The following is a 20,510-nucleotide window of genomic DNA, read 5'->3' as shown; positions in this document are numbered from 1 at the left end:
CCTGTACCTCAATGAAAACCTTGCAGTTTACCAAACCGTGTTTGTGTTTTGAGGCGCATTGCTTGCTGAGAACCACAGAGTGGCTTTGTACTGTCAGTTCATTACACCAAGCTGCCTGGGGATTTACATGCTGCCCATCAGCTGAGGGCCCTTGTGCTTGTCAGTCTGGCCAGCCAGCTGTCAAAATGCTTTCAGTCCACTCATTACTTGGTTTTTAAAGAGCAGACAAGAACATCACTACAGAGAGGACAAAGAGCTATTGTGCTTACTGTGACACTTCAAAAAGCAAATATATTGATAGGCGATGCCACCAAGTCATCTAGGGGCTGATTTGATCATCTGCAATTGGAGAAAACTTAAATTAATTCAAATGTCTACTACAAGTTAGCAAATCAGCAATTGAGATCTGATGAGATCTTAGGTGTTGCCCTGTGTTGTGTTTGGGTTCCTTGTGTCTTTAGGTCAGGACAGCCTTGCTTTTGTTTTCTGTTACCTCCCTGGAGTCCATCAGCTCCATGACTGTATAAGCTCCTGAACTAATTTTTATCCTGCCCAGTCAATACCCACCACAGCCAGCTTCCCCTTCAGATTTTTGTCCACATACTGCAGTCTCCCAACTGCTTCAATCCAGTTCATGTTATCACCAGGTTCAGTTAAATGTAAAGACCCATTCTTTGTTATGAGGTTTGCTTTTTCTCTTCTTAGCAAGCACATGACAAAGTTATTCTGGGAGCTGTAATATGTCTAGATAACAGTACCTCCCATTGAAGTAAACTATGTTGAAACCTGGGATATTCTGCAGATGCCTTTAGGAATCTTTGAGACCAATTTTGTGTTTTTTTCAGGTGTTTTTTTTTTTTTTTTTTTTTGGTTTGTTTTTAATTTAATTGTATGCAACATTTTTAATAAAGGAAACACAAAATATAAATAGGTATTAAAAGGAGCATTTTGCGTTTGGATAACGTGTCTCAAATTATGAGATAAATCATGCTGCCCAAGATGCACTAAAGTACATTGAATCAAATTACATCTATTTTCTATCGCCTCATATTATAATGGACTCTCTAATGACATCCATATATATATTATCATCCATAATCCAATGGTATATGTACATATATGAAAATTTCTAAAAATACTGGGTTTTGGTGGCACCTTCTGACAATGTATTTCTCTTGTATCTTTGAGCTGTTAGTGCCTGATAGAGTTCTTCTAGAAAATAGTGGTAATTACCATCTTCCAACTTACAACCATGATTAGCAGAAAATATAAGAGAAAATATTAAGTCACCACCTGTATAAATATCAATTAAAATAATCTACTTGGTGGGTGTGTGGGTGGGTGTCTGCAGTCGTGAAATTCCCATAAAGGAAAATTTCAAACTGAGGAGCAAACGTGGCAAGGAGGAGAGTGAAGGATGTTGCATATTCTGTTTTCTGGGGAGAAAAAAAAAAAAAAAAAGCAAACAGGGATTGCAGCTGGTTCAAGTGTGATGTTGCACAGCAGTCGGTTCCGTGAGGATGTGGTTCATTAGGAGGTCGGCGGGACGGAGATGTTGCTGTCTCCATCCTGGAAATATTGCCGCAAACGGTTTGTACTCTGCGTCTGCAGAGGGGAAGGACCACTCTGGCGGCCCCAGCAGTTTGTGCTGCTGGGATCTGTGCACAACCCAGGCTGCAGAGTGGTGTCTGCAAGATGAATTGCATCTCTTTTCAGTCACGTGCCAGTGTTTTCATTGTTCTTTAATTACCCTATAAGCTTTCTTCAGCTTTCTTCTGTGCTATGTAGATGCTTCTCTGTACAGAACAGAGTTGAGTAAAATTAAGGGCGTTACTGAAATGATATTTCAACTCAAGGAATTATTTTTTCTTTTGTTATTGTTTTCTGTTGCCATGCCAAATGTTCTCCTTAGTGCTTTCTAGCCAGATGAGCAGGAATTCCTAATATGGATAGCACATCTCTTTTTTAATACACTTATATTAACAGTAGTTTCATTGTTTACCTGTTTCCATTGGAAAACTTCCAGTTTTCTCTCTCCTGTTTAAACAAAGCTATGCAGATGCCGCCTAGAAATCTAGACCTACAGCCAGGAGGCTTTGTGGCAGAAGGGAACTTGATAGTTCATGTGAAAGCCCATGATGACTGTACCCAGTGCCTGGGAAGGCTGCATCTCCAGCAGCCCTCCTCTGAGCAGGGATGTGGGCGGCGCTTGTGTGCATGAGTGGTGTGTGAATCGGGGCATACAAGGCACCCCATCTGCTGTGAACGCTACCTTAAGTTTTGTTTGGCAGGGACGTTTTGTTTGGTGAAAAATGTGGAAAGCTATTGGCTGCTGTTGCTTTCAATAAAGAGTGCTAGCATAGAAAGAACTTTGCATTTTATATGGTCATAGAACTAAAAATATGTGAAAATCACAAAGGTAAAGAGGAGTGAGGTTTTCAAGAAAAGGATCTGTAAAAATAGATACTTTCTGGTACTTCCAAAGACTTCTGAGAGGAAGCATGCTAATCTTTTTATAAATACCAGTCTTCCTTGATGCTAATCCTATGCAACTACAGAAAGAAGAATTGATTTTCTGTATTGATGTGGCTATTTCTGCCCAGGCTATAGAGGCAGGACATGGTTTTTATTGATTTGGCCCTGAACTTCCCTGACTCCTGATGAGCACAAATGACAGAGCCACTCCAAAGAGAGCTGTGAAGCAGCAAGGGAACCGGTACTGCTGTCTTTGTGAGGCTCCCTCGATGCTTTGCAACATGAATTATACATTGGATTACCATCATGGCAATTAGAACAGGATCCAGATGTTAACTGTGTGACCTGTACCGAGTGCTGCTCCTTGGAGTGCTTGATCTCTGCATAATGGTAAAGGGAGAGATTTGTACTATAATTATAGAGAAACGTTGATGGGGGCTGAAACCTTTAACAGTACTGGAAAGGCTTTGTGTGTCCAGGGGATGTTGAGCTTGTTTCTGTCAGAAGAACAAATGAAAAGGAATTCAAGAGAAAAATGCATTAGGAACTATTAGATGACACTTAAAGCTCGGGCAGGGCAGATTTTCCCAGTAACTTTTTGCAGAGGTTTCCAGCATCTGGCTGAAGGCAGCTGGAGTACCTTCAAATCCTGGAAGCTTCACTTAGTGTCTACTGGGAAATTGGCTGTTGTGGTACTGAGTGGTATTAATTTTAATCTCCAGGAGACATGAAGGTACCTGTAAAGATACAGGACACCTTGCAGGACAGGGTGTTTTTCTCTGGACAAATACCAGATTGCGTAAGGCCAGATTCTCTGCTCTGTCACTATGGCCAAACTGATTCAGTGCTGCTGCTCCTGATGGCACACACTGTGGTTTTGTAACAGGGGAAGATGGGTTTTATAGACTGCTTCTCTGCTTTTTGTTTCATTCAGTTTTAACACGTGCACTTATTTTAATAAATAAGCTCATCTTTTTTGAAGCTTTTGTGTTGATGACAGAGGAAATGCGAGTGTGTCTTTCAAAAAGAATAACATCTTTGATAAGATGCTGTGTCATTCTGCAAACTGCATCCTTCCAGTAATGTGAGCGTTCTCCCACTCCCTCTTTATGCTAGTAGATAAGATGAACTTGTTATGAATTTACTTGCTGGTTCTAAGCAGATCTAAATCACGTTGTCAGCATCCCTCTTTGTACTATCATCCTTAAAATAAATAAATAAATAAATAAATCTTTATAGCTTTCTTGTACCCGGCCAAAGGCAGAGAGATAAGGCTGAGCCCTTTCTAGTATGTGTGTAATTTAAAAATCAGAGAATATTTCTTGCACAAGAATCAATAAAGTATGAATATAAAATTGTCAGATGATAGCAACTGTGTGATGCAAAGGATTAGCAACTTGTCCTTTTATTATCAGGGGCTAGGTTCAAGCTTAGATACAACAAATCAGAAATAATAATATGCTGCATGGGCTTCAGTAGTACTGAACGAAAAGAACGAATGTGCATAATTTCCCAGGCCAGCTGGGAAATATTTAGTGCTGCTCTAAAATCTTGTCTGTTCAGACCAGCTATGGGCTCTCAGGCCAGCGCTTGGTTGTTGGTCATTCTCTATCATTAGGACAAGCGTAGCCCACCACAAGAAGGAAATGCTGTTCGTGAATTCCTCTTGGGATGAGCTCAGGAGGCAGCAGTTTTCCCTCTGGGTGTGGCTGCATTGGTGCTGAATAAAAGAGAGGCTGTGCAGTCTCTGGTGAGCATGGGCATGGGCACAGGCTGGTTCCGATGATGAGGACCGGAGTCAACCAGCACCTTCCTCAGCTGCCTTTGACAGCCACAGTTGCTATGGGAACCTTCTGAGGAATGACCTCTTTTTAGTGTTTAGATAAATAAGCTGAATTTTCTCTGTTATTTTTCTAACAATGTCTAATTTTCTCTGGGAGAAGCAAACCGCAAATGGATTCAACACACCGTCGATCCGGCCTCCAGAAAATATATTAAATATAGATTCAGTGTGCTGCGTGCATTTGTATTTGCCTGTTTGCCTCTCCTGGAAGCACAGGTACAAGGGCAGGGCATGGCCTTGATACTCTGCCTCAGCCCAGAGCTATGGTTTTAATTACAACCCTGAAAGAACTGTGAATCACCTAGTGAAACATCAGTTAATACCTCAAATAATTAGCTGTGATAAATAGAGTGAGTTGGGCACTCCTAAGTAATTGCTCTGTTTCACCTGAGAGATTTCTGCATTCCAGCGGTGGGTTAGCAATTCCCATGCATGCTTTGTAAAGCATGTAAACAGTTCTGGACTGAACAGGGTCAGGAGCGCCTGCGGAGGAGTGCCTGGCTTGCAAGGGGTGCCATAATGTTCCAGGGGAAGGAAAAATGGTATGTTAACATGAGATTGATTTCAGCATGAGCAGTGGCAGTATTTAAATACGGAGGTATCTAAATAAACTCTGATTTATCGGTAGAAGTGAAGCATGAAGGATCTCTGCCGCTTGCCAAACCAATTTGATGTAATGCTGCGTACTTTTCCAGGTCAGATCCACACACTGAGCACATTTCACCTGTGCGTGCTTAGAATTAGGCCCTGAAGAGGTGAGCCAAAAAATTAGCTTAACTGTAGAAGTGGATCACCAGTATCAAAAATTCATGAAGACAATAGTGGGACATTATCCCCTTGGAGGCAGGGCACAAATTTCTGTCTGCAGAGTTCATATTAGCAGGCCTGTCCTGATGAATAAGGACAGAAGTTTTAATCAAGCTATAATAATTAGACTGAGCCAGTGGTTTGAAGAAACAATGTCTTCGCTCGAGGCGGTGCACTATATAGGAGAGATGTGCCTGATAGCCTCTGCAACATCTGGCACAGGACACTTGCATCTGGTTTAGAGCAATCTGGTTTAGAGCAATCTAAGCTTCTAAGGCACCTACCACCTTCCCAGTCCTGATAAAACATGCCTGGTCAGGATAAACACAATTCATGTCTGGTGGAGATTTTTTGAACAATGTGACAGCTTCTAGTTCATTATTCTGGAGATTTACATACAAAAGAAATAGGAAAGCAGTAAAAGTGCAGTACTGCTGACACCAGCGTAACAGATGAATGCTTAGTACAGCAAAGTGATGGAGAATGCATAATTTTGTTCCCAATCACCTGAGCTGAAAGACATTTTAAGTGAAAAATTCATTCAGAGGTCTGAATTTCTGCTGCACTTCCAATGTCCTGCACTGCACGAGGTAACACAGAAGATTCTCCTTATGCTGTGACAAACTAATTCCAAAACAGACCTTTGTACAAAGCAGAATTAGCATGTTAAAAGATAAGCAAAGAACTTCTAATAGAGTTAACGTGAGAGTTTATTTTGGCCTTCTTTTGCCATATTTGAATAATGTCTCAATGATTTGCGAACCTATTGAAAACTGTTTTCATGTTCAGAAGCTCTACCAACGGGACTCAGAATTATCAAGTAAATTGTGCTTTTTTAGAGACTTAAGATGCTCCCATCAAGCCAAATTTAACTGTTGTGTTGTTTTTTTTTTTTTGGTTGCTTTTTTTGTTTGTTTTGTTTTCCTTTGTTTTTTGTTTTTCTGTATATGAAAGTAAAATTTGTGTTTACTTGATCATCGTGCATTGTTTGATATATATATTTACTTGTAATTACTTAACCAAAAAAACTACTTATAAGTATCTTTATTGGGACTGGAAAAAGGGATGTTTTACCAACTTAGCAGTTCTACCTTTTTTTTATTATTATTATTGTTATTATTATTTCTTAAACTGATTGCATTATTCTGATTAACTAGTAACTATTAAAGATGCAATTAAAAGTATACTCTCATAAGTTATGTTTTACGTGTTTCCATCATCCCATGCAAGCAATAGGATATCAGGTTCCTACTTCCTGAAGTCATGTGAATTAGCCTTCTGGAGGACACTTTTTTCTAACCTGTTTCCCAGAGCGGGAAACACTTGAAGTATCAAGAGAGGATGAAGACTACACCCGAGCTGGAGTGGAGTAGCACATCCCCTGATCCGATAAAGACCTCTGCAGTGGCTTGCAGTGGGGCTGGCGGGTGCCTCTGTGCCCGGCCTGCAGCCCCCTCCCTCAGGAAAGAGAAGCTGCTAGAAGCTCACCAACATCTCTAGTATTGCAAGAAGTATAAAATTATCAATATAATTCTAGTTTTGATCCCCTGATAAGTATAAAAAATTTAGCTTTCTTCTAAGTAATCAACCTTTTACCCTTATTTGATTTTAAGATTTTTTCAGGGTTGTTATTTTCTCTTTAGCTCTTTGCATTTTATCTAAACTGTTTGGGCCAACATAAACTTATAGAATGAGGTATTGCAGAGAAAATTATTTGTCCTGTTCATCAGTTGACAGTTTGCTGATTTCACCTATGAAGGTTTTCTCTAAATACAAGTACAGAACTTGATGCCGCCTACCTCAGAGTAATTGCTGTCTGGGCAGCCTTGATCTGATGCTGGAGATCAAAGCTGCTCTTTATCCTTACCAGGTAAAGGACTTCATCTTGCTGGTCTGGTCTGTATCTCACAGGAAACATGGGCTGAGTAGAGGAATTGATAAGTAATACATTTTATCTAGAAGTTAAAATTTCACTGCTCAGCAAAGTCAGCCAGATTTCAATACTTATTCTGATGAATACTTCATGTCCTTACCTTCTTGACTGTGCTTACAAATGGCAAAGGACTGGAGCAAGGCTTTTAGCTTACATGTCATAAAGAGCTTGTTTGTTTGACTGCAGCAAGTGAAGCAAAGGGTTCTGTTGGTACAATCCTTATGTATGTATGCTACAAGAGCATCCTACCTGAGCCTGGAGCTTCAGTCCATTTGGGATTGTCATCATTAGCAGACACACACGTTGCTGTCCCATTGGATTTGGAGAGATGTCTGAAATTTGGAAGTGCTCTCTTCACTTGCAGGCTTAAACATCAGGAAAAAAACAAAGCATGAGCAAAGCATCTGAAAGTAACACGTCTTCTGAGCTGTGATACCAGACAGATGCAGCGTGAGTTACAAATAGAGCTGCTTTGTCTCTGAAAAACAGATGTGTACAACAAATGCTATCAGTGTTCCATAAGGATCCATGTAATTTGTTTAAAAGTGCAGGTAATGAAATGAAACTGTAAGCCTACTAAACCTCAAACCATAATACAGCGGAAACCAGAGCGCCGTACATTATGTACCCGTAATGGAGTCCTGTGGGTGACTTGTGTATGTGCTGTTGTATAAAGGTAAGGCACAGATGTGACAGAAAAACAAGTGGGAGGGTTACCTTTTTCCACCAGCCAACTCTTTTCTTGTTGTTGTTGTTTGTTTGTTCGTTTAATAAACAAGGCTTTACAATTCCTTACATAAATCCTTAGTAGCTTTTAAAAATCATTTTAGACATATCTGGAAGAAGCTGTATGTATTTAAATGAAATTTTGGTTGTTTTTATGCCAGAAAATGCAGTGTATTTCATTAGGTAAACAGAAACCTCTAAGTTGTTCATAGGAGCTTATGATGATAGTTAAAGTAAATTGCATTTAATTTTCATGATAATCGATCTTCTGAGCTTTATCAATCTTCTATCAATAGTTTCTGTTTGAGGTGTTACTAGGAATCAAAATTGAGCTTCAGATAGTTAGGCTGATACCATGCCAGACATCTGTCTGAATCATCGGTGACTAAGTTAGGTTCAAGAAGTGTGTTTCAGTTTAAGGCTTTAAAATCTTGCAAGTGAACCTGGACTCACAGAGCTGTCATTTTTATACTACTGAATCTGTTTATTTCTGGCCAAAACTGGGAGATGACAGAACCAGTTTTTTATGTATTGCTTTTAGCAGTATTTACTTAACCATATAAGTTATCTAGCCCAAAAGACTAACAAATATTTGTGTTTCATGAAATCAGTGGAAAATATGTACCTCACACTTGGTAATGACAAATGACATTAGATTAATTGTAGGCCTTAAAAGTTACAATCAGTAATTTACCTCTCAGTCAGTAATTTTCCTCTTTGTCTCTGAACCCTTTTAGATTATTTCAGAAAAACAATTCATTTATTTGTTATTTAAAATCTAAATGCCTATAGTTTTTGCAAACAATAATGCTACTTAAGATTAAAGTAATTTGAAGGATTTTTAGGGAGGTTAAGGCATTTGCACATGTCTAAGGAGCAAGAATTTCACCAAAAAGTTAGCAAGATTGAATTGTGGATAGTGTTCTTTCACCTTGGCTATAACATTTTGAAAAGTACTGCTCAGGAAGCTGAGCCACATCCGTCTTTTCACAAATAGAATAATTTGAAAAAGTAATTAGTAATTGTGTATTTTATATATATATATATATATATATATATATGGCAAAATTTGTGAGGATAGGTTACAACAGTGTGGTTTATAGTCTGTGTCCACAATCTTATTTTTTCACCCCAGTGGGATCAGTGGTTTGCTTGAAATAACTTATTTGTGTCTTTTATATAACTGAGAATAAAGTGGAGTGTAGTTTTAAGATGTTTATGCTGGATGCCCACCCTAAAGATCCTGGCAGTGCTGTCTGCTTAGATCACATCCCAGCCATGCGTGTCTCCCAGTGGATGACAGCAGCATGGCCATGTCCTGACTTGTGGCTTTTGATGCCACATGCAGCCATTGTCTGTGCTGCTGTACTCTGCTCTTATTTCAGGCAGAATCAAGCTAATTACTATTTTTTATTTATTTCCACTAATCAGACTCTCCTACTACTTACCCCCCAGCAGGAGTCTGTCTGTATGTTGAAATTGTACTCCATCCTTTTTGTGTCCTACAGCTATTCCAAGAGATGATATTCCCCCTTTTCTCAGTTACGTCCTTTCTTTATTTTTAGAACCTAACACAGCTCTTTCTCTCTTGATATCCTATTTACAAACAACTGTGGTGCTAAATAGGATAAAGCTAAAGGCAATTAAGGCTTCCCTCACCATGATGCTAATGTAATTTAAAAGCTTTAGACGTACAAGACCCCCAAATATGCTGTAGGTTCTGTTTGTGTCTATTCATTGCTTAATCTTCCTACTGGATTGCCAAAGATGATGATGTACGGAAGCAACCAAATCTTAAGAAAATTGTAACATCATGACATGGGTGAACCTATAGAGAAATTTTTAAAGCAAATTTAAATCATAGAATCATGAATTATTCAGGTTGGAGAAGACCTCTAAGATCATCTAGTCTAACCTGTAACCTTTAACAATACACTGCCCAGCTTAGAATTGAAATGTCTTTCTTACTTTAGGAGCTCACATAGATGGCATCACTGTTTTAAAATGTGGAGGTAAGGGTGTGAAGCTGTTTTGTTTTATTCCTCAGGCCCCCATACACTTAAATTCTTAACTCTGCCAATTTCTACCTTTTTCCTTTGCAAGCCAGGCTGATTCAGGTGACTAGAGAACTGTGCAGATAAAAACTAGCCATTAGATGTCTTATATTCTTTAAATATCAAGAAACAGCCAAATGACCAAACTTAAACTAATTCTGGATTACTACCTAGTTTTAAACTGAATATCATGTTTGAAGGTAATCTACTCTGTAAGAACTGTAACTGATTTTAGAAGTGAGATGAAGTACAAGAACGAAACTATTCACATCGATGTGGATGCTGAACAAGAGTTTGGGTTTAATAAATGTATAATAGGTACTCAAAATGCATTGCCTTTTAAGGTGCATACTTTTTTTTTTTTTTTTTTTTCTTTTGTGCTTTGATATTGTAAAATGAAGAGCACGGTAATTGCAGAAGCATTATGAAGTAGTTAGTGGGTTCTTCAGTAACTGTGACAGAAGTGTAGGACGGTAGGTGGAAGTCTTTTCCAAGTGATGGACATAATCCAGAGTTATTGCTCCCTGGGACAAGTGATGTTTGTTTTCATAACAAGTGTTAGCATTTATCAAAGCCTATTTACTTGCCCAGCTGTACGAAATCATGACAGTCAGCACACCATTGCTTTACAGTACAGCAATCCAGTTAGGAGGAATACTTCTCTAAGTGCGTGAACAGCTATGACAAGTGGCTTATTTGCTAAATGCAATGCTCTGTAAGTGCCTACAAACCAAACAGCTGTGTTACGGTGTTGATCTCTATTAGTTTTACAGATCCTATTTTCTTCTTAAAGTGCTCATATATTTGACTGTCCCTGTGCTGGTAACCAGCCTTTTACTGGATTAAACAATTTGACATGACTGAATATGAAATCATGGGAGATTTAGAAGAGACTAGTTTAGTCCTTCTATAACACCATTTTTATTCCAAGCAGAAGGGCTTCATATTTGATAGATATTTTCAACTGAATTTAGTTCCTGGAAACTGGATTTCAGCTTTCTGCTATGAGCTCAGTCTATTTTATTTTTGAAACTCTAAGGAAGCAGTCAGACAATGTAGTCATGAGGGCCACAAATACAGCACGTTAAGACGTAGAACTGGCATACAGACAGCATCTCCAGTGCTGCTGCTGAAGACAGGGTCTTTGTATATACCAAAAGCATGGTTATGCAGTCTCCATAATACTTTATTAGACTAGCTTAATATTGGTGTCAAACAAGTAGACTTAACAATAACTATTAACTTTAATCCTTTAATCAGTATTCTTACTGGGAAATAAGTCATTTTCAGTATTAGAAATATTATCATTTTCCTAGGGGTGCTTTTTTTTTAGAAAAAACAACAACAACAACAAAAAACGGGACTTTTTTGGCCAGTTCTCACTGGAGAGTTCCCTGCAGAGTTGGCCATACACGACCTACCCCACACAACTTCCTAAGGGTAGGAAAGAAGGCCATAATTGCATTACAGCTTGCTTCTGCTTTGAACAGCCACAGCACACAGCGTAGCCTGCCAAGAGGCCACTGTAACATCTAAGCATACAATTAACTGTAAGTGTGTGAGTAATCTCATCCTTTTTCAGTGAAGCATTTAAGCACGTGTTTATGGTTAATGATTAGGTCCAGATGAAAGCAGTAAGATGATCTATGATTAAAGTTAAACATATGTTTGTGTGCTTTCTTGAAGAGGAATGAAATTATTCAAATCCTGTAGCACTGTGTGGGTCACCTCACAGTACTGTATTTTCCAGCATTAACCATGAGATTCTCCAGTGGGGTAATTTATAAATTTTTCTAAATGTGAGAGGTTCAAACACATTAATCTAAGTTCTCTGATCTAGTAGTTTGGGTCTGGATTTTGGTTAGAGCATGCACACTGTTTCCCTAGAATTCAAAGTGCTGACAAGGAAGAATTTGGCAAGTGGAGATCCAGATCCTGAACTCAGAATCTGAGCCTGTAATAGCATAATAGGTATTGTAGTATTGTCCACCAAGTTGTCCTCTCCAGTAAGTACTTTTTGAAAGTATAATTGGTAGTTGCCTTCAAGGGGAAAAAACACACTTTTTAGGAAGGAAAAAAAAAAAAAAAAAAAAGTTGGCAGTTATTGCAATACAGTTACTGCAATATGACTCACCTACCTTTTATTAAAAAAAAATGTATTATATGACATTTTCAAAATGTCCCATTCAAAACAAAAACAAAACAAAAGAAAAAAAAACATAAAGCTCATTTTAGTTTAAAGGTTTAAAGGTTTAAAGTCAGGCTTTTAAGAGCAATTTCTTCATTTCTTTGAAGTTGTCAGTAAAATATGGGTGATCTTACACTTGATCTTCAAAAGTTCTTTCAATTTATTTCATTAAATAAATTATCCCTTATGTAGTATTTATGGCACAGAGCATTTTAATCAATGTAAAGTGAAGAAAAAATAGAATGGTGTAAAAGGCATAAAAATATATATTTTTGTTGTTCCTGGCATACACTGAGTGTTATCTGTAGGATGTAAAATAGGGATTAAAGAGAGGTGTAAGACTGTAGGGATTTCTGAAATCCATGTGTGAGTTTTCTCCGAAGGCTGAACCTTAATTCCAACCCCACGGGATGATAATCTAGATTTTTGCTTCTTCACTTCACTCTGTTTATAAATGGGTTAAAGGGGCCGCTCCCTGTCCAAGAACAAAACCACTTCTTTGTTTATGCAAAATGCACAACATATCATTGCAGTATGTTGTTGTTGTTTTTTAATTTTGTTTGTTTGTTTGCTTGCTTTTTCATAACGGAGCTAGAAAGAGGGACTAGAGCTCCCTAATTATACACTGGGCCTTCCCACTGGTTGAGCCTGAATAGTTGCTGAGCCCATCACATGTCACTGGTTCCAAATCCCCACCAGCCCTTCTCCCGGTATATCCTTGCTTTAACGTAACCTCCTTTAGAGGCCATTCTCTGTGTTCTGCCTATTCAGGGGAGAAGACAGCGGAAATTTTAAAGGCATCTGAACAACTATGTAAGAATTAAATAAACAAAATCAAGGAACAAAGTGAGTAGTCAATATTTTTAATTTCTTGCGCCATCATACAGATAGGAAAGGAATCAGTAACAGCCTTGTGGCCTCTTTTTCATGAAGGATCCCAGTTTGCTCTTCTGCCTTGGTGTACTAGAAAAAACATGCTGCATTACATAGGTTTGATGGAAAATGTGCTTTCATTGTGCAACAGTTTAGGATATTAATTCTAACTGCATCATATGTTGTTTTCTGGCTGCATTTACTGAATGTCACTATTATTTTGTAACACTACTACAGACTTTTACTCTATGTAAAACTGCTTACACATTATTTGTGGTATTTAGTTGGTGACAGGTGATGGAAAAAAATATTAGATAAAACTGAATTATGTTGCCAAGCCTTGATCTCTCGGTGTTTATAAACGGAGATAGTAGAAAACAAATTAAAAGCAAAATTCCCCGTCTTACAATTGTCAGTCTCCACATTGTTGCCACTCTCAAAATGATGTTTCCAGTGGTTGCAGGGCTGTGGGGGCAGAAATGGGATGCGAGGCCAAGATTCTGGTGAACACTGAGTGCCTTTGTCTGGGGGGAGTCTCCAACTCACACAGGAGGTTATTAAAAGATGATGGGGAAGAATGAGGTTTGCAGGTGTTTCCCTGTGGCTTTTAGAGCTCTCAGGGTTTCCTCATGCCCATAGGAAGATGGTCTGTCCATCTTCCAATGCCACACAGAAATCCTTCCCTCCTGCCAGGTCCTGTGTGACTGTGAAAGCACGCCAGGCACGAGTGCCGTGGGACCATCTGACCTCTCTGCATACATCAGTGATGACCCCCAGACAGTCCCAGTGACATAATGGTGCTACCCAAAAGGTCACCAATTCTCTTCTTCAAATATCTGTGACATTTGGCCAGATAACTCCCATTAACCGCTTGTGGAATCCAGCATGCGAGGTGAAACTTCTGCCAGCTTCTCAGGCTGTCATTTCTTTAAACAAGCAGTTTTCTCCTGTCACATCCAGGGGTTTTGTACAGCTTGGAAGATGGCTCAGCTTTGGCTGAGGACCTTGGCTGCAGCCTGTTCACATGCCAGGAGCTCTCCAGGATATTTTTCACTCATTCCCAGCAGACACTGCTATTGCAGCAGCCAGTGCCCAGAGTCCACGGATGCTTTTGTACAGATTCTCACTCTTTCCTATCTCCCTTTTCTTTCTGGGGCAAGGTAAACCTCATGTCCTCTCAGGTTTTCATAAATTCTAATTTTATGTCAATATTTCTTGAACTCATACAAGGAACAAGAACTTTTTGGCTCATTTGTCTTTCTGGGACTTTGAAGCAGGAGGGAGGAATCAAGGTGTTCCAAGATTTGGACTAGCAACAGCTCAGCTGGGGGGCTGGGAAATGAGAAGTTACTGGTCACAGGTGTTGACCTAACAAGGGAACTGCCAATAATGGAAGACAGTTAGCAGTTCATCCAGCTCCTGTCACCACTTCTAACTCATAATCCTGGCTCCTTTGCACTCCTGGTCCTGCAAGACTTGGGTTGCTGCTTTTTCACCTAAGAAGCATTTGTGTTTCTGTCCTACCTGGGGACAGGCTACTCCATGTAATTTTATAGTACACTGCTGTACAGAGTTGATCTAGGTCAGATGAGGAAATGAAATAATTTATCTGCGAGATTATAAAATAGGAGGTATGGGATGTTGCCTCGGTTAGTAGTGAGATTCATTCAGTGATGTCTTCTTGTAGAAAGGTGTTACCAAGACATCTCATTCAGCAGAAAGGCGGTTGGTATAAAATTACTCCATGACCATTTCAGAATGAATTTCAATGAGCAGGCTGAACCTGTGCTGGATCAGCACTTTATCTTTTATGCCTGTATTGATTTTGATCCAGGCCTGTGAGCTTTAAAGACAGATTTACTGTACTGTCAAGCCACAAACTTCAAAAGGTGTCTTTGACTGAAGGAAAGTTTATTGTGATCTATGCAGAAGAAAAATCATTAATCAAAGTTATTGTAGATTTAGTCTATTAATGGAAGAAATGTTTTAATAGAGTCTCCTAAGGCTAAGGCTTCATTTGTTTGCATTTGTTTTAGAGCATTCTTCCCCCTACACACCAGAAGAAAGCTCTAGTGAGTTCTGCCAGGATTTCCTCTGTGTTTTGTTTAAAACTGTCAAATCAGCAGCAAAGAGCATGTGACATATAAGTCAAACACCCCTGTTTAATTTCAGGAAGGATTTCTGGGCTAGGTAAAGAAACAGACCTAGATGGAGGAAAGAAAGATGGGCCTGAACAAGAGCAAGGGCTGTAAGAGAACAAATTTGAGGCATAGATGTTGTGGCTGGGGAAGATAACAGAAACAAAGAGAAGGAATAAATACGAAAATCTCAGTCTTATAGTCCTGAGTTGCCATTTTTCTTTTATCTGCCTGCTCACTGATCAACATCCATAAGAATAGGGAAGGAATTTTTTTGAAAAAAAAAAAAAAAAAGGCAATTCCTATTGTGACAAGTGTTTTTGTTGCTGCTTACATTTTGTGTTCTTCTATTTTCCTTGTAATGCTGTGATTGGTAGGAGTCCATGCAATAATATTGCATGGAGCTATGTCTTTTTGATGCAGTAATTTACATTTAAATTCTTTTTTGTATGTGTGTGTTTTATCTTTGAGGTCCTTTCATTAGTAATTGTAGCTCTCATTATCAAATGTTACATTTAAAGCAAAGCACTTTTGTATGTTTCTGCTTACTTGTATTTTCTTGACAAGTCATCTTCATGGTCATACATTCTATAATTCCTATTATAGTAATCTAAATTACTTTTTAAACTATTCTCCTGTTTTTGAGAGCTGAATGCAAGAACTTGAAATTTGTATGTTCATTACAGACACAGATGAATGTGAACCCATTGACTTTAGGCAGAAAAAGTACAGTTCTGTGACCAAAACATTGTTACAGGTATGCACAAGTTTTCTGCCTGTGCTGTCAGCGTGGTATATTTGCTGGCTGTAAAAGTAGGCTTATGCAACTATTGTCAGTGTGTTGTATATGGAATCACATTTAGGGAGAGGAGATAGCGAGAGCATAGGTTGTTACTCCTCCCTCCTTCAAATCAGGGAGTGGAGTGGTGTCGCTGAAATCAGAAACCTTGCCTGTAAGGATTGCTGAGCCCATGTGTTTAGTGCATAATAAACGTCATTGTGCACTTAGCTTCCCTCTGGTTCAGTTCATTCTTTCCAGCTATTGTTAGTATTACAAAGATACTTATATTCATCAACTTTTATTTCTGGCTTATATACCTGTTTCCAGAAATTATGTTTTTTTTGTGTTTTACATTTTTGTGTTTAGAGATTTCAGGTAGAGTAATAATATGAAGCAAGTGTTTTATTTTACATCTACTATTTTGTGTTTCATATTTCATATTCTTATAAAGAAAAACATTCATATCATGAGAATTCCTAATGAGTTGTCTTTTTGCATTCTTACATGGCAGGAAAATTGTGGAAGGATTTTAGAATTGTAACACTAAAATATAGTGTCAGTTATTTCAGTGCTTACCTGACATTTCCCTCCTTTTTGTCAGGAGGTCCATGTAAGCACCACATGCTGGGAAACAGTTTTTGAACAGCATGGCTGTGTTTGTTTTTTTTTCTGTCGGAAGTGGAAAAAAAAAAAAAAAAAAAAAAAAGGTTGCCTGAACTTTCTCAAAACAGCAATTTCAAAAATTTGATTCCTCAGAGAACAAAACATCCATTTAATATATTAGTGCATTTTCAGCAGGACTTTGTGTTTCCAGATTAATTTACATTTTAAATTACTCTGAAAGCATTAATTTACTGACTAACATGGGAAGTACGGATGAAAGAGTTATTTAGTTTATAAATTGTGCCATCTACTTTCAATGTAGGAATGGTTAATGGCTTTAAAATATATAAAGACTAATTGTCCTACGGATTTTGTAACCAATCATGTTAGTAATGTTCAGTTGTACTATTTGCAACATTAACTGTAATGTACATGATAAACGTGGGTCAGCCATATAAGTAACATTAATGACTTTGAATGAAATCATCCCAGTTAAAAAATGCTGTGCCAAAATTATTCAACTTGTATAAAAAATGGTAAAATATTAAAGTAGCTATGAAGAACAAATTCATTGCAGTATTTGTATGTATATTTGAAGTCTGAAAATATGAACACCAATTTGAACTTAATAAAATTAAGAAGATTGAATTACAGCTACAGCCGTAATTCACAGTGCATTTCTAATGTCTAATTTTCTGGAATTCTGGTGCAACTCAAGTAAATCAGAGTGCATAAATTATTCTGAAATTATGATGAAAATTGTGTAACATACTTTTTGCTACTGGTTACTACCTTTCTCTGCTGTGCTCTTTTTCTTTCTCAAATCTGTATTGTGCACTTTTAGTATATGAAATGTTTGCTCACCTTTAAACCATATAGCTAGCTTGATGGTCCCCCAAAATCTTTAATGGTTGGATCTTACTAATCAATGCAAGTAGACGATGAAGAAAGAAATTAAAAATGAAATTCCTTACTCCAGGAAACTCTTGAAACTCTTGATACTCCAGATACTCTTGTAAGGAACTACCAGGTTTACAGAGCACAACAGAAAAATTACAAGGTCATTATCTTAATGTCCTCATATCTTTATTTTTATACTGTTTTCACTTGTACTGCCAGCCTTCTTTGTCCTGTGGTGGATGATATGATCTGAAACAAACAATCTTTCACTGTTTTAATTTCTTCCCTCTTTTCAACATCATAGAAGCGCCGAGAGAAATAATTCATTAGTATTTGAAATGTATTTGCAGTATTTGAGAAGCAGGATGAAAGTGGAATTTATTATTTCAGAAGTATCATTAACTGTGTGTTGCATTTCCTTCAATAATTTCAAAATAATATTTCTAGTTCCCTTTATAATTAATGTGGCTTTGTGTGCCAGGTGGTGATAGAAGAAAATGATTAGAAGTAGTTAATGACTTTTCAATTAATGCACTGTTTATATATAGTTATGTTTCTTTTAAAGCTATTGAATAGAAACACGAGTCCACATACAAAAGACAAATACAACTCTCTCATACCAACTTAGGTGAAATGTGAGCATAGGAATGCTCTTTATTTTTAAGATCTGAAAAGACAGCTCAGGTGGTTAAACATAATTCAGTGGAACACAAGAAGAATATCATGCAAATATAAAAATATTTCTGGATGGAATGAGAATATTTTAGGTCAAAAGCTTTTACCCAAAAATGAATTTTAAAAACTCAATATTGATTAAGTTTCCTGCAAACATAATGAAAACCAATGATGCTCTATTATAAAACAAAGCTTGTAAAAGTACAAAAATTCCACATGGCTTTGCAGATGCTAGAGTTCACCTTTGTTTTGAAATACCAGAAATGGACTTACCCTTTCATGTTAATTTAAGATTTTTTCAAGTTTCAATAGTCTATGATATTTTTTTTAATATAAAATTGGTACCTTCCTAAGTCTTTGAACTTATCTTTGAGTCTTCCTTCATTTTTATGGATGACTAGCAATATGTGCAGTACACTGCAGCCATAACATAGAAATTCAGCAGAACATCTATAGTTGAGTTATGTGTAAGTATACTGGAACTTAAACAGAATTGAACCTGTTTTTTAATGGATTGAATAGTGTAATATCATTAAAGTTCCCAGGTATGTAACCTGTAAAATAAATTGATATATAATGAGGAAAAAAAAGTCATTCTAAATGTATTTGAAGATAGTATGATTTCTGAGATTAGCCAGGCCAGAGCAGTAATGTTAAAGCTCAAGAACAGTTTCATCTTTGTTCCTTCCTTGTGCAAAACCAACAAAATATTTTGCATTTTCATCTTTTATATTCTGAAAATATGGAAAAAAAAATCAGGCCATTTTACTGTAAATCTATGAGTACTTTTTTAAAGATTTGTGAGAGATATACAGTCAGCCATCAGCAAGTGCTTCTCTGATGCTCCACTCCTTTTAATAAGTTGAGCATGTTGGAGAGGAGCTTTTTTAAAAAAAAACAAACAAAAAAAACTCATTTCTGGCTTGAATTCGGGACTCTGAAAGCGAAAGTTAGATGAAAACTGCTTTGTATTCCAGGGTGGTCCACTTTTTGCTGTGGTCACTCCATTGTGTCTCAGTTCATTAACATTGCTTATGCCAAAGCATGTATTTAAAAGACAGGCTTTTGTCTGCAGCAAGGACATCTCTGTTTGAATATATACCTGCCTTCAGGTATATATGGTTATTTGATGTGATATTTTTCTACTTAGCTAAAGCATAACTGAAAACTTTGCTTAAAAAAATATGTTAGTACATGTAAATATGATATAAAACTGTACATTAAGAAGCATTGCAGCTATACGCGATGCCTCTTTTCTTTGGAATAAATTACTGGTAGTCTGGCATATTTTTATGCTCATTTCTAGAGCCCAGTGTGGGAACAATTTTTAAGTTCATCCCCAGTAGAGCAGATGTCAGAGCAATGCCTAGCCATTAATAAAATCTACTTGAAGAAGAGGCAGGTTTTGTAATGAGCAATGGCAATCTCTGGCATGTCAGAAAAGTCTGTGAGATTTGGGCTTAATCTATTTTATTTGGACAAGTATTATATATAAATTTCAAAAAAAAAAAGTGCTGTAGTAAAAAAGCTTTTAATCCTACTTGTTTCTGACGATCAAGAGCATCTTAAATATATCGTTTAAGGGTTACTGGTATGAATACATAAATGAGGAATAGATGGACTTTGTTAATGGATTAATAATAAAAACAAAAAGAAATGGTGCCTATAGCTACATCAATTCCCTTTGAAATTTATCCTCAACTTCATGGATGTCATGGACGTGTATAATTAAAAAAGCTTATATTTAAGTTGTTTTGTAAAATTGCATACTAAATCATCAGCAGGTGCGTTATTGCTCAGAGGTGTGATTAATCAGTAAAGAGAGTAGTTGAGGCTGCCTGGGTATTTGTTCCTTGCACTTCTGCTTGAACAGGCCTTTTCTTCAGGGAGTTGTTTCTACCTCTAAAGTTTGTTGAAAACATTAGCAGTCAGGGATGCTAGGATATCTAGTGAGATGAACATTTTAATATAAAACCTTGGTTTATATTTTAGTGAAAAAGATCTGAGCATATCTAAGACCTTCTCCTTTCACAGATGGCTTTTCCTGCCTGCCTTGGCATATCAGGATACAGCAGACCTATGTGAAAGAAGGTTTTGTTTCATCTCAGTTTATATCACTAAAATATTATCATGCAGATATGTTTCCTTTTTTGCACTATAACTACAACATGTAACCCTGAGGGATCAGTCACCTCCCAAAATACACGTGTTCATGGTGAAAGCATTTTGTCCTGTCCTTGCTAGCCAGCACTTTTGGCCTCAGTAGACTACTGATCTTGCCATCTATGCATGCTACTAATTTCTTTAGGTATTTAGGTATTTAGGGCCAAGCTGCTTCTCAGCCTCAGGTGGGGATGGTTCCCTGGGCCTGGGGCATTGCTGCCATTGAGAACAGCTGGGAGAGGACTGGGCCAGGCCAGGCTAGCTCAGCTGGTTGGTCATGGCCTCTGCAGGGAAGCTGCTGGGGAAAGAAGGTAGGATTCTGGCTTTTCTGAAGTAAAGATTCTGACTTAG

At 37.7% G+C, this 20,510-nt stretch overlaps 1 protein-coding gene across 1 annotated transcript in view; it reads left to right on the top strand.

Moving 5' to 3' along the window:
- The window catches only part of NRG3 (neuregulin 3), a 402,024-nt gene that overhangs the window by 79,171 nt on the left and 302,343 nt on the right, over positions 1-20,510 (top strand). The gene's annotated exons all lie outside the window — the stretch shown is intronic.

The sequence above is a fragment of the Oxyura jamaicensis genome, chromosome 6, assembly GCF_011077185.1.
Source record: "Oxyura jamaicensis isolate SHBP4307 breed ruddy duck chromosome 6, BPBGC_Ojam_1.0, whole genome shotgun sequence".
NCBI classification, from domain to species: Eukaryota; Metazoa; Chordata; class Aves; order Anseriformes; family Anatidae; genus Oxyura; species Oxyura jamaicensis.
Note: the sequence above shows the minus strand (reverse complement) of the source record. Positions and strands in the feature narration are given on the sequence as shown.